The following is a 12,881-nucleotide window of genomic DNA, read 5'->3' as shown; positions in this document are numbered from 1 at the left end:
TGCGAGAGATGGGGGAGCGTGGGGTTACTAAACAATATTCGAGCAGAAATCCGATCTCTAAAAATTTTTTCGATTGCGAGCAAATTTTAACAGAAACACAGTATAAAAAGGAGCTAGCCTCCAACAGTATAAAAGCCATGTCAATTCTCCGGTTACAACAGCGGTCGGTCGTTCTGGCCACACGGGTAGTGCCCGGTGACAGGAGGTAAGTTCCACTGAGTGGTATCCATTGTTTTTTTATGTGGGCGTGGTCGTGTGTTTACAAGGTGGTCCCTCACGTTTGTCGTCCTTTTGAAGGCAAACACAAGGGTATTGTCCCCCCACCTGGACGTCTGATTGTTTCAGGAATCGGATATCTACCTCTAAGTCAGTTCAGTGACTTCTTGCGGCCTTTAGTTCAAAAGACACCTGCCTACTTGAAGGATACACGAGACGTCATGAACCTAATAAACGATATCAATGATGACAACATCGAGGGAATCAACTTCTTGCTGATGCTAGACGTCGAGGCGCTCTACACAAATATCCCCCAAGACGCCACCATTTCGGTCGTGGAGAAGTTTCTGCGGGAAGCTGACATCCCCACCACTACCCCTGTGGACTTCATCCTTAACTGTATTACCATTGCCCTTAAGAACAACTTTTTCATGTAAAGGACCACTACCTACCATCAAGTACAGGGCACCTCTATGGGTAGTACATTTGCACCTAGTCTGCTGGGGCTGTACATGGCACACTTCGAGTACCTCCACATCTTTACGGACTCCAACCCATTCCAGGAAAACATTCTTAAGTGGAAGAGGTACATCGATGACTTCATCTTCTGGAAGGTGTACGGAGGAGAGCTGCGTGGCTTTCCACGACTGGATAAATGATCTGAACCCCTACCTGCGATTCACCAAAACAGTATCTAACAAGGAGATCCCTTTTCTTTATCTGATGATATCCCTGGAGAATGGACACCTGCACACCAGGACATACAAGAAGGACACAGACTGCAACAGCCTTCTTTCATTCGAGAGTCACCACCCAAAGGCCCTTAAAGATAATCTACCATATTGCCAGTTTTTGAGGATCCGACGCGACTGCAGCTCTATCACTGAGTTTGACCTACAAGCCAATACTTTTACTTCGAACTTAAGAGAGAGGGACTACCCGGTGGAAGTCATACACAAAGCCAGGAAATGAGCGAAAAGCAGTAACCGCCAGGGCCTACTGGAGACCAATGAGTGCCAGTGTGACGATCTTATGACCTGTGTTACTACCTTTACCCCACTGTCTAACCAAGTCAAGAACATCATCCTATGTAATTAGAGGATCCTAAATACCAGCTCTCTTAACTTAGCAACCCAAGGTTAGCCTTCAAAAGGACAACAAACTTGAGGGACCACCTGGTAAACACACAACCACTCACACATAAAAAAATCAATGGATACCACTCCGTGGAATTTACCTCCTGTCACCGGGCACTAACCGTGTGCCACTGCAAAGCATGTGCCTCCACTGAACACACTAAGGAACTACAACTGGGGGACTTCACATGGGAGAAACGTCACCATACAAACTGTAATACCAAGAACTGTGTGGATCTTATCTCATGCCCCTGTGACCTCATCTACATGGAGATGACCACCAGACCTATTAAGACTAGGATCAGTGACCATAAGAGCACAATCCAGTGTGGACGCACGGCAACGAAAATGTGTAACCACTTCATTGAAATAAGACATTCATTCGATGACATCAAGTGGACAATCCTCGAGGCCAACACAGCATGGAACAACATTACGCTTCTTAGACGTGAACAGCGTTGGGTTCCACCCCTCCGGATGAATACGAGGGGTCTGAATAATGAAATCCCATGGACAGAACTCTGACCCCCCATTTCTGCATGCCCACACATTGTATGTTTGCCCTTTCTCGCCTACATGTGCCCGCACCATATCACTGATAACGCTTCGGCAGCACCGTCCCACATCAGCACCCTGGGTGAAATCTCAACATCCACCCATGCTGTGTTCTTTCCTATCTCTCGTTTTTCCACCTCTACTGACTATAATGAACTTGCATGGGGTACAGTCCAAGATGGCACCTGTTAGATCTAACTACAATCACTAGACCTCTTCCGAGTGCCTCCACACACTCCAAGATGTCACCCGCGCATGGGCACCGTGGTGCACCACGGCCGTAGAAACCGGACACTCCATCATTCATGGCCCAGCACTATTTCAAGCGGCCGCGTTGAGCAGGCAATCAATGTGCAGGCAGCGTGTAAGGGGTAGGTACTGACAGACTGCACCCAGCGGCAATCTGTAAGTACTAAACCAGGAGTGTCAGCTCTGGTCACGACTAGGGCACACTCACATTCCACGATATCACCCTGTACCAGCGATGACACTGTTCTTCTTTTCTCCTAACTGCATTTTTCCCACTCCAGCCGGTTACTGTGCGGGCTATCACACACGCTAGCCTGAAGTGCCCAAATTGAGTCTGTCAGTGAGGGTGGTGCGCTTCACAGGGGATGAGTGGTCCTTTATTCCAGCAGGTCACAGAAACAAGGGCTGAAATCAAGTAAGCCCTAAACACTCTGCGACACTGCATATGCGCAGTAAGTAAGTGCATGTGCCTGTCAGTGCTGCTGTGGCTGTCTGACTTGCACACAGAGCAAGGGTCAGTACTTGAAGTTTTGCTGAAGAATCAATATTTAGTGCAGCAGGTAGGATGAGTTTATTTAATTTAGAAAGTAATTAAGAAGGCAACAACTATGGGGCGGAGCCCCCACGCCAATACAAAGAAACTGCCCCTGCTAAAGAGGTGACTTTTATTAGTTCCTCTCTAATGTAAACTAATATGGGGAAGGTGTTGGACACTTAAGAGATTACATTTACTAGTCCCACTCCAATGTAAACCAATTTGGGAAAGGTATTGGACACTAAAGGAGCGACATTTACTATTCCCACTGTAACCTGAAACAATTTGGGAAGGTGTTGGACGCTTAAGGAGTGACAATTACAATTCCTGCTCCAATCTAAACCAATTTGGGGATGGTTACACAAAAACACATAGGCAGTAGTGTTCCCGTACAGGGAAATATCCCCACATTCACAAAACACAATGTAGTCTATCACTATGCAGTGTGAACAGTCCAAATACTTTGCTTTCTTACGGCAACCGGGTTCTGGATCAGCCCCAAGCACCTACTACCTAAAGATGTTATCAGCACAAACAAGTGTGCAACCAACTAGACACAAAACTGAGGCTTTTTTAGCACACCATTAAGTCAAATATTTATCCATAAACAGTAATGGTCACATGTGTAAGACCCTTGAGTATGTATCACTCTGATGAGAACGATAAAGATGCAACATTATTAGCAAAAAGAGATCCAGAAACATCCATGTTCGTGCTGTTTAGCATTGTTTATTCATGTTGTATCAAAATTAAAATTACCAGCACACGATTAGCCGACACGTTTTTCGTCTTTGCTTAGACTTTTTCAAGGCATAATTGTAGGATTCGAAAAGCCAGAATTGAAGAGGCAAAATCCTCTCTTATAGTATAGTAAGTAGACCAGTATCCCCGTTTGGATATCATACAAACAGCTCAGCTCTGCATATTATTATGGCAGACCCGTGTTCAGAGCTGGATATAGGCAATAAGTTGACCAATAAGATGAGTCTTTGCAGTGCCTCTATGGATATCTTATGCAATCTGTTTCTGTAAAAACACACTCGACTCCACATCCAAGTGTACGAATGGCACAGGACTTAAACTTGTTACAGGACCCTTGTTCAAACAACTCCCTACTACGAGCTGCACCTTCTACGCACCTATATCATCCCCATATGTCCTCGTGTCAATGGCTACATTAAAACGAAGTGGAAAGAGTCGTAGCAGAACTCTTGGCAGAATGGGACGGGTAACTCTTATTCCGCGACCCCTACATCACAACCCTGAAGCTTCTTTGTGATTGCGGAGATACACAGACCGGCAGTTATATTACAGTTTTGTAGGTTGCACCGTATCAGGATTGTGCCGTAGGGGTCGCGGAATAAGACTTACCCGTTCTAGTCTGCCAAGAGTTCTGCTACAACTCTTTCCATTATGTTTTAATGTAGTGGTTGACAGGAGGACATATGGAGATGATATATGTGTGTAGAAGGTGCAGCTCATAGTAGGGAGTTGTTTGAAAAAAGGGTCCTGTAACGAGTTTAAGTCCTGTGCCATTCGTACACTCAGATGTGGAGTACAGTGTGTTTTTACAGAAACAGATTGCATAAGATATCCATAGAGGCAATGCAGAGACTCATCTTATTGGTCAACTTATTGCCTATATTCAGCTCTGAACACGGGTCAGCCATAATAATATGCAGAGCTGAGCTGTTTGTATGATATCCAAACGGGGGTATTGGTCTACGTACTATACTATATGAGCGGATTTTGTCTCTTTAATTCTGGCTTTTCGAATCCTACGATTATGCCTTGAAAAAGTCTAAGCAAAGACGAAACACGTGTCGGCTAATCGTGTGCTGGGAATTTTAATTTTGATGCGACATGAATAAACAATGGTAAACAGCACGAACAGTGATCTTTCTGGATCTCTTTTTGCTGACTAATACTGTTGCATCTTTATCGCTCTCATCAGAGTGATAGATACTCAAGGGTCTTACACACGTGACAATTACTGTTTATGGATAAATATTTGACTTAATGGTGTGCTAAAAAGCCTCAGTTTTTGTGTCCAATTTGGGGAAGGTGTTGGACACTACAGGGGTGAAATTTACTATTTCCACTACAGTCTAAATAGTTTATGCAAGTTGGTAGACATTGCAAATTTTATATACACAAACAATACTTCATATACATCATTTTTGATCTATAAACTATATTAAAAATTACTTAAAAGACACAATAATCCAAACTGGAAACCTATCTATTTAAAATTAAACATATAAAATAAGATGTTTATCACTATTAATAATATTATACTTTTCTTTACTTGACCTGAAAAATGATAAATATATTTTTTGTAAAAATAAATGTATAAAACATTTACATTATTACATTTAAGTTTAATAAATTTAACTTTTTACTAAAATCTCTACGATTGTGATAATAATTCTGATATTTACAATAATTGTTTTTACATTTAATAACATTTATATACACATTCAAAATAAAAACATATATTGTTTAGAAAAAATATGAATGTAACAAAATACATATAGATTTTGCAATATTAATTTGCGTATAACTAAAAAAAATTAACATTGCATTTAAATTTAAAACATACTTTTTTTAAATGTCCCACCCTTAATCCCTAAAACCCAACATACTGCTACTAAAGTCATTTTAAATACATTATTTTTTAACATTAATGAAGCTAAGAATACAAATTTAAAACGTTTCATAATTAATAAATGATCTTACTAAAGACACAAATAAAAAAAATATTAAACTATTTAAAATCAAACACACTACAATAAAATACATACATAATAGCACTTACAAATGCTGTTATACACAACATTTTCTAGGTCGATATATTTTACAGCTATATTAAAAGCGCCATTAGGGCCAGGCCTCCCGGCTCCTCGCCATGCCCCTGGTAGAGTAGGCGGCCGGGCTAGCCCAATGGGCGACCGGCCAGGAATCACTTCCGGGTCACAGACGACGCACGTCCGGTGCGGGAGAGGGCAGAGACTCGGGCTATATAGGCTCGGGGACATGTGGTCCCGGTCTCTTTTCCTTTCCTGCACCGGACGGACGGACTTTGGACTGCGCCCCTCATGTTACCAACTTGGATTTCTGGGATTATTTGTAGCATTCGCGGGGTTTCCTGTATTGGCGCAGTCGAGCGGGTTTGGAGCTTCAATCCCGGGCCACGCAGCGGAGAATACCTTCCTCAGAGCAACGTTAGCGGATCCAGCTCGGCAGGTAAGGTGTCGGGTGTCCCGGGGGCCTTGGGCAGCCGTGGGAGGTGGGGAGGGGTTGAGATAATAGGCCACTGTGCTTGGGCGTCTCCTGCTGCCCACGGCTGCCTGCAGTGTCCCGCGGGTAGATAACACGCATCGGGCACCGGCGCCTTGACTCCCGACCTGGAGCCCGGGCGGGAACGGGGGCATTGGTGTGACTTGGAAACGAATCGGGCATCATAGTAGACTGTTACTTGGCTAATACAACGTGCATTGTGGAGAGTGATTTACTCGTTGACCTGTGAACGAAGTGTACATCGTGGTAATTGGCAGTACTTAGAGGGGTAATATAACGTGCATCGCAGATTGATTCGGGGGTGCGGTTACATGTGCGAGAGCCTCGTGAGACCTGCCATGGGGCAGCACCTCGGAGCATTTAGGTGCGCTTGCTAGACACGTTCGCTGACTGATTAAGCAAAGTTACACGTCGGGCAGAGCTGCTTTTCGGCCTGCAGCTGGAATTGGGCATTAGTCAGCGTTGACCAGAAGGCGCTAGAATTAGAGCGGCAGCTGGGGCGTCGAGGCATTGGGCCTGATAGTAGTTCTTGTGGGGGCAGCACTGTTAGCGGTGGGGGCAACAGTTATACCTGTCCTCGTAGCACGATTTGGCGTTAGGCATTGTAAGTTAGGCGCAAATAGAGCGTTATTTGGAGGATATTTTAGTGAAGGCACACTTATCCTACATTATGCCAGCAAGGGGACGCAGCCACAAGAGGAAAGACAAGGACCCTGATAGTGCTCAGCTCCTCAAGTTGGTGTTAGCGAAGCTGAGCAGGGGGGAAGATGAGAGCGACGATGAGTAGGGGGACCAGACCCCTGAGTCGGATGAGGAGCAGCCCTCAGTGTCTGGGTTGGGGGACCGCCCCCGTAGAGAGGGTATCCCTCCCAGGGCTGCTTTTCCCCCTGGTCAAGAAACCTAGGACGCAGTCGTGCAAAGGGAAGAGCGAGGGCAGGAGTGGGGCGAGCAAGAGTAAGAAGGGCAGATGGCAGGAGGGGCAGGCTGTAGTACCTGAGACCGCGTTAACAGCCATGGTGTCCCCGCAGCCAGAACCAGTAGTTCCGGTCCCTAGAATTCCAGTGCCCTCAGTACCTTCAGTACCGGTGTTGTCTTCCCAGCCAGCGCCAGATGCACATCCTGTCCCTAGCATATCCCTAGTGCCTGTTTCCATTGCACCTCATGCATTACCTCCTGCATTACCCTTGCCGGTACCTTCTGCACCACCGCAACCAGACCCAGGGAATGTGGGGGCCACTTTAGCAGAGATCAGGGGAGCTTTGAAAGCGTTAGTTCCAGGGCCCATCACCTCAGACCCGGTATTACCGGAATTGGTACCAGCCATAGTGACTCCAATGCCAGTGGGGCAGGGGAGGGTGTCACCTGCGCAAGGGGCAGCACTAGCTGTAGCAGTTCCTCCCCCTCACAACCAGAGGCACCAGCGGGAGCGCCCCAGGACCCCACAGCTAGTATCCTAGCTTCGGTGGCTACAATTTTGGCGCAACTAGCGTCGCTGGCAGGGGGTCTCAGCCCAGTGGCGAGGCAGTGGAGCCATGGGCACAGAAATACGCGTCGGAGAGCGCTTTGAGTGAAATTAGTAAATACGTTGCACTGCTTGTAAAGATTCAGGACACAAAATCAGGCACCGCCAGTCAGGCGGTGGGTCAAACGGCCCCCGCCCCATCAGAGGCATCAGTGACAGCATCAGGTAAGGCGGTGGGGAACTTGAACAAGGACTCGATAGTGTGCCTAAGGCAGTGGGGGTCATGATACACTGTTATCTAAACCTGGGAAACTGGCAACTCATGTCTCGCTGGACACAAAGGAAAAGATTTGGAAGTGAGAGTATGTGGATATTTTCTCGCTGATCAGACCAAAGAGGAGGGAGGTGCAATTTAGAGAGAAGGAAGGGAAGGACGGTTCCTTCAGAGATAGGAGACCAAGGGTAGAAGAGTTCATTACCAATTGGTTGTTTGGTTTCCAGGTTTTTACAACTGTAATGTTGGAGAAGAAGCCAGAGCTGGCAATATCTTTGGTGTATTACATGAATAAGATCCTGAAGGCACACACAGCGCATGGGGGGACAGCATGGTTGGATTATGACAGGGACTTCAGATGGGAAAAAGTCGAAGACCCAGACATTGGGTGGGATCAGGTGGAGGTCAATGTGTGGCTGGATAACGTTAATAACAAAACACACCACACGAAGCAGCCCTTTCGGACTTCTCAAGGGGGACCAGTAGAGAAGAGGGGAACCTGCTGGGCGTTTAACAAAAAAGTGTGTACCTGGCCTACAGGCCAATGTAAATTCAAGCATGCCTGTTCATGCTGTGGTCATCCCTACCACCCCAAGTTAAAGTGCATTAAAAAATCAAAAGAAAGGGGCAGAGAGAACAAACCCCCACAGCCATAAGCTGCCCACGCCAGTAGATGTTGGGAGACTGATTTTTTGGCTGAATCAGTATCCAGACAGGACGGCAGCTAGGGTTTTGTATCAGGGGTTTTGTAGGGGTTTCCGCATCCCGGCACAAGGCGTCCCCCCTGTAGATCGCTGCAATAACCTGCTATCAGCGCGCATGCACCCCACGGTAGTATCACAAGAGGTTGAGAAGGAGCAGGCGCTCGGCCGGGTGGCTGGTCCTTTCCCTGCTCCCCCGTTGCCAGGTTATGTGTGTTCACCACTGGGGGTGGTTCCTAAGAAGGAGCCAGGTCAATTCAAGATGATACACAACTTGTCAGCACCAAAGGGGCATCAGTGAATGACACCATTGACTCGTCCTTGTGTTCTGTGATTCACTCCTCCTTTGACGTGGCATTACAGAAAGTGCGTGACCTCGGGCCAAACGCCATCATGGCGAAAACAGATATCGAATCAGCTTTTCGCCTTTTGCCAGTACACCCTGAGGATTATCATTTGCTGGGCTTCCAGTTGAACCACCAGTTCTATTATTACATGTGCATGCCAATGGGGTGTGCAGTCTCTTGCAGACACTTTGAGACATTTAGCACTATGCTTCAGTGGTTGTTCACACTCAAGACAGGTTGCGGGGAAGTGGTGCATTACTTAGACGACTTTATGATCATGGGCCCTGCAGGAACAGATGCGTGCGCACAGGCATTGGGGCAATTGGTGGCTATGTTTGATGAATTTAAGGTACCATTGGCCCCAAGCAAGACAGTGGGTCCTGACACATGCATGTCCTTTTCAGATATTGAGATTAACACAGTGGCAGGGGAGTGCAGGTTGCCTTTAGACAAAGTGCCGGCTTTTTCCCTCGCAATTGACACAGCATTGGCTGGGGCTAAGGTTACCTTATATCAATTACAGGTGTTGGGGAGCCAGCTGAACTTCGCCCTTCGTATCATCCCGATGGGGTGTCCCTTCTCAAGGTCCATAGCTAGGGCAATGGTAGGATTAACTCAGAAGCATCACCATGTGTGCCTACAGGCGGATGTGAAAGAGGATTTGAGAGTGTGGCGCAGTTTCCTGAGCAATTTTAATGGTAAGGTGGTTTGGCCAGCGCCGCTGGTGTCCGTGCTGAGCTGGGCCTGCTCACAGATTCGGCAGGTAGCATTGGCTTTGGAGCTATTCTAGGGTCCCAATGGTGCAGTGGCGATTGGCCGGTGGATTGGCATGAGTGTGGTTTAACCAGAAACATAGCCTTCTTGGAGTTATTCCCTATTATAGTAGCGGTGACCGTGTGGGCGTAATACTTTGAGAACAAGTCAGTGATTTTTTGGTCAGACAACATGACAGTGGTAGAGGCAATCAACAGGCAGGGAGCTACATGTAAACATGTTCTGAGATTATTGAAACACTTAGTGTTGGTCTGCTTGGGGCTGAACCTGCTGTTCAAAGCTGCACATATACCAGGGGTAGACAATCAGGCTGCTTTTTTGGTATTGTTTTGCATTTTGAATCTCTTTCTCAAGAGACGAATAAGTTTCTGTTTTATTTAATCATATTAGCTCGAAGAGAAATATGTAAATTATGGATAAAAGACACCGCACCGATTTATTTGGATTGGATTAATGCAATTAAGCATACCCCGAAATTAGATAGCATACATTTTTAAGAGAAAAAAACATTTTTGGCCTCCATGTATCTCGTGGCTGGACAAGCTTTAAGCTTTAAGAATATGGTCCAATGATTATGCCTTTTTGTAGTTTAAAGTACCCTAAGATCAGTTCTATGGTGGTCAGTTAGAGGAACTGAATTGATGTATCTTGGATGGGTATCTACAAAAAGTACTTCCAATAAGATCTTCGGAGGGTATGATCATTCCTGGTTACACTCGGTATCAGTGGTTGGTAACAAGGGAAGGATTTTCAAGAAGAGACTTCTGATCAACGCGCTCTCTGCTGTTGCAGCTATTTTAAATCTGTGCTTTTTAATATTTGTTCGCGCTGCTGGTAACTCGCTCCCAGAGCTGCTAGAGCTCATTAATTTCGCGCTGCCTACCCCAGGTGTCGGCTTCTAGGCCGGGGAACAGTCAGGCTCACCTGCACCCTAATTGGTATTTCACACGCATTCGGCGGGATTTAGACAGCCTAGTGGGTCCGTCCGCCATCTTGGGTGGGGTTGAAGGCTGGGAGCACTTCGGGCGCCATCTTGCGTAGGGCAAGGGACGCAGGAGGCGGATCCCCGCACTCTGGTAAGCTTATTTAAGCCTTTGAGGGTGCGTTTAGATCAGACTTCTGATCAACGCGCTCTCTGCTGTTGCAGCTATTTTAAATCTGTGCTTTTTAATATTTGTTCGCGCTGCTGGTAACTCGCCCCCAGAGCTGCTAGAGCTCATTAATTTCGCGCTGCCTACCTCGGGTGTCGGCTTCTAGGCCGGGGAACAGTCAGGCTCACCTGCACCCTAATTGGTATTTCACCCGCATGCGGTGGGATTTAGACAGCCTAGTGGGTCCGTCCGCCATCTTGGGTGGGGTTGAAGGCTGGGAGCACTTCGGGCGCCATCTTGCGTAGGGCAAGGGGCGCAGGAGGCGGATCCCCGCACTCTGGTAAGCTTATTTAAGCCTTTGAGGGTGCGTTTAGATCAGACTTCTGATCAACGCGCTCTCTGCTGTTGCAGCTATTTTAAATCTGTGCTTTTTAATATTTGTTCGCGCTGCTGGTAACTCGCCCCCAGAGCTGCTAGAGCTCATTAATTTCGCGCTGCCTACCTCAGGTGTCGGCTTCTAGGCCGGGGAACAGTCAGGCTCACCTGCACCCTAATTGGTATTTCACCCGCATTCGGCGGGATTTAGACAGCCTAGTGGGTCCGTCCGCCATCTTGGGTGGGGTTGAAGGCTGGGAGCACTTCGGGCGCCATCTTGCGTAGGGCGAGGGACGCAGGAGGCGGATCCCCGCTCGGTCCAATACTACAAAAGGATGGAAGTGCCAGCGCGCAGCGGGCGCGACGTAGGCGCGCCGGAGGTGCGCCAGAGGTAAGCCCGTTTGCGCCCGTTCGCGCAACGGGCGCGCATAGGGCTGCTTCCTCTGTCCCTCCGCACTCTCCACGCCATGTCTACTCCCGGGCTGCCCTACTGGAACTTAGACCGAGCCAGGTGCTCCTGAGTCAGAAGGGTACTGCTCTCACCTTGCCTAACACCCTCTCTTGTGGGCTGCTTAACTTTCGATCGCTCTGCAAGCACCATACAGAGATTGCCTTCCTCATCGAGACATCGGGGCTCGATGTTCTGTTTCTTACGGAAACATGGACGCGGGAGGACTGTCTGGTCGAACTGGGCCTGGCTTGTCCTCCAGGTTTTAAAATCACCTACACTCCCCGGCTGAAGAACAGGAGGGGTGGAATTGGTGTCATCTATAGAGAAATACTGGGTTTCTCTCAACTGAAAATTAGAGAGGTCTCGGGCTTTGAGCTGATGGGGTTCTCTTTTAAAGATCTGGAGAGAACATTGGTTACGGGCGTTTTATGTTATCGCCCACCGGGCTCGGCTCCTTTCTTGTCAGATTTCATCGACTTGATATATGACCTCTCTAATACTACTCCAAGTTACTGGTTCTAGGGGATTTTAACCTGTGGTTGGGTGGCCCGCTGGATAGTGCGTTTACGACACTTTGCCAAGCTTTTAGTGATATTCAACTGGAACAACTGGTCCTGTCAGCCACTCATAGGGGAGGTCACGCCTTGGATGTGGTCTTTGCAGATGCACAACTAGTGGTGGTCAATGATATCCTATGTCAGTGCTGGACTGACCACTCACTGGTTGTTTTTTCCCTCCGTCTGGGGGACCTTTCCTCGGGGAAAGCTGGTGCCGCACAGGCTAAATTGGGCAGACCTTGGTCGCGACTATTAAAGTCATCGTCTCTGCCTTCCCTCTTACCAGAAAACTTCTGTCTGAGTGACTCTGTGGAGGAAAGCTATACCATCTTGTGCAAGTCCATTATAAATACCTTGGACAAGGCGGCGCCTCTTCGTAAGTCCCGTGGCAGATTGAACCGGGCCTGTCCCTGGTATACGGAGGAGCTGCGGCAGCTGAAGCTGAGCTGCAAACGTGCCGAGAGAGCCTGGAGGAAGCAGTACTTGCCCTTAGCGAGGACATCGTTCAGGCTGGCACTGCAGGGCTATAAGGCGCAGATCAGGCTGGCTAAGGCTGCCTTTCTGGAAACTACCTTGAACCAGGCGCCGAACAAGTCACAAGCTCTGTTTAAAATCATCAGGGATCTAACCCACCCTAAGTGCGTGGCTAACACGGTCCCTGCGTCGCAGACTTTGTGTGACTCCCTGGCGGACGCTTTTGAGGAGAAGACCGCTAAGATCTTGGAAGGTCTAAAAAACTCAGTGCCTCTGGCTCTCGGTGTGGGAGCTCCAGTTGGCCCGTCCAGTCGACCCCGGCCGGCTGTATCTGACGCCGGCCTGGGAGCTCCGGACGGACTACCTAGTCGACCCCACCCGAGT

Source organism: Lissotriton helveticus, chromosome 6 (assembly GCF_964261635.1).
Source record: "Lissotriton helveticus chromosome 6, aLisHel1.1, whole genome shotgun sequence".
NCBI lineage: Eukaryota > Metazoa > Chordata > Amphibia > Caudata > Salamandridae > Lissotriton > Lissotriton helveticus.
The sequence above is the reverse complement of the archived record's forward strand: the minus strand, read 5'-3'. Positions refer to the sequence as shown.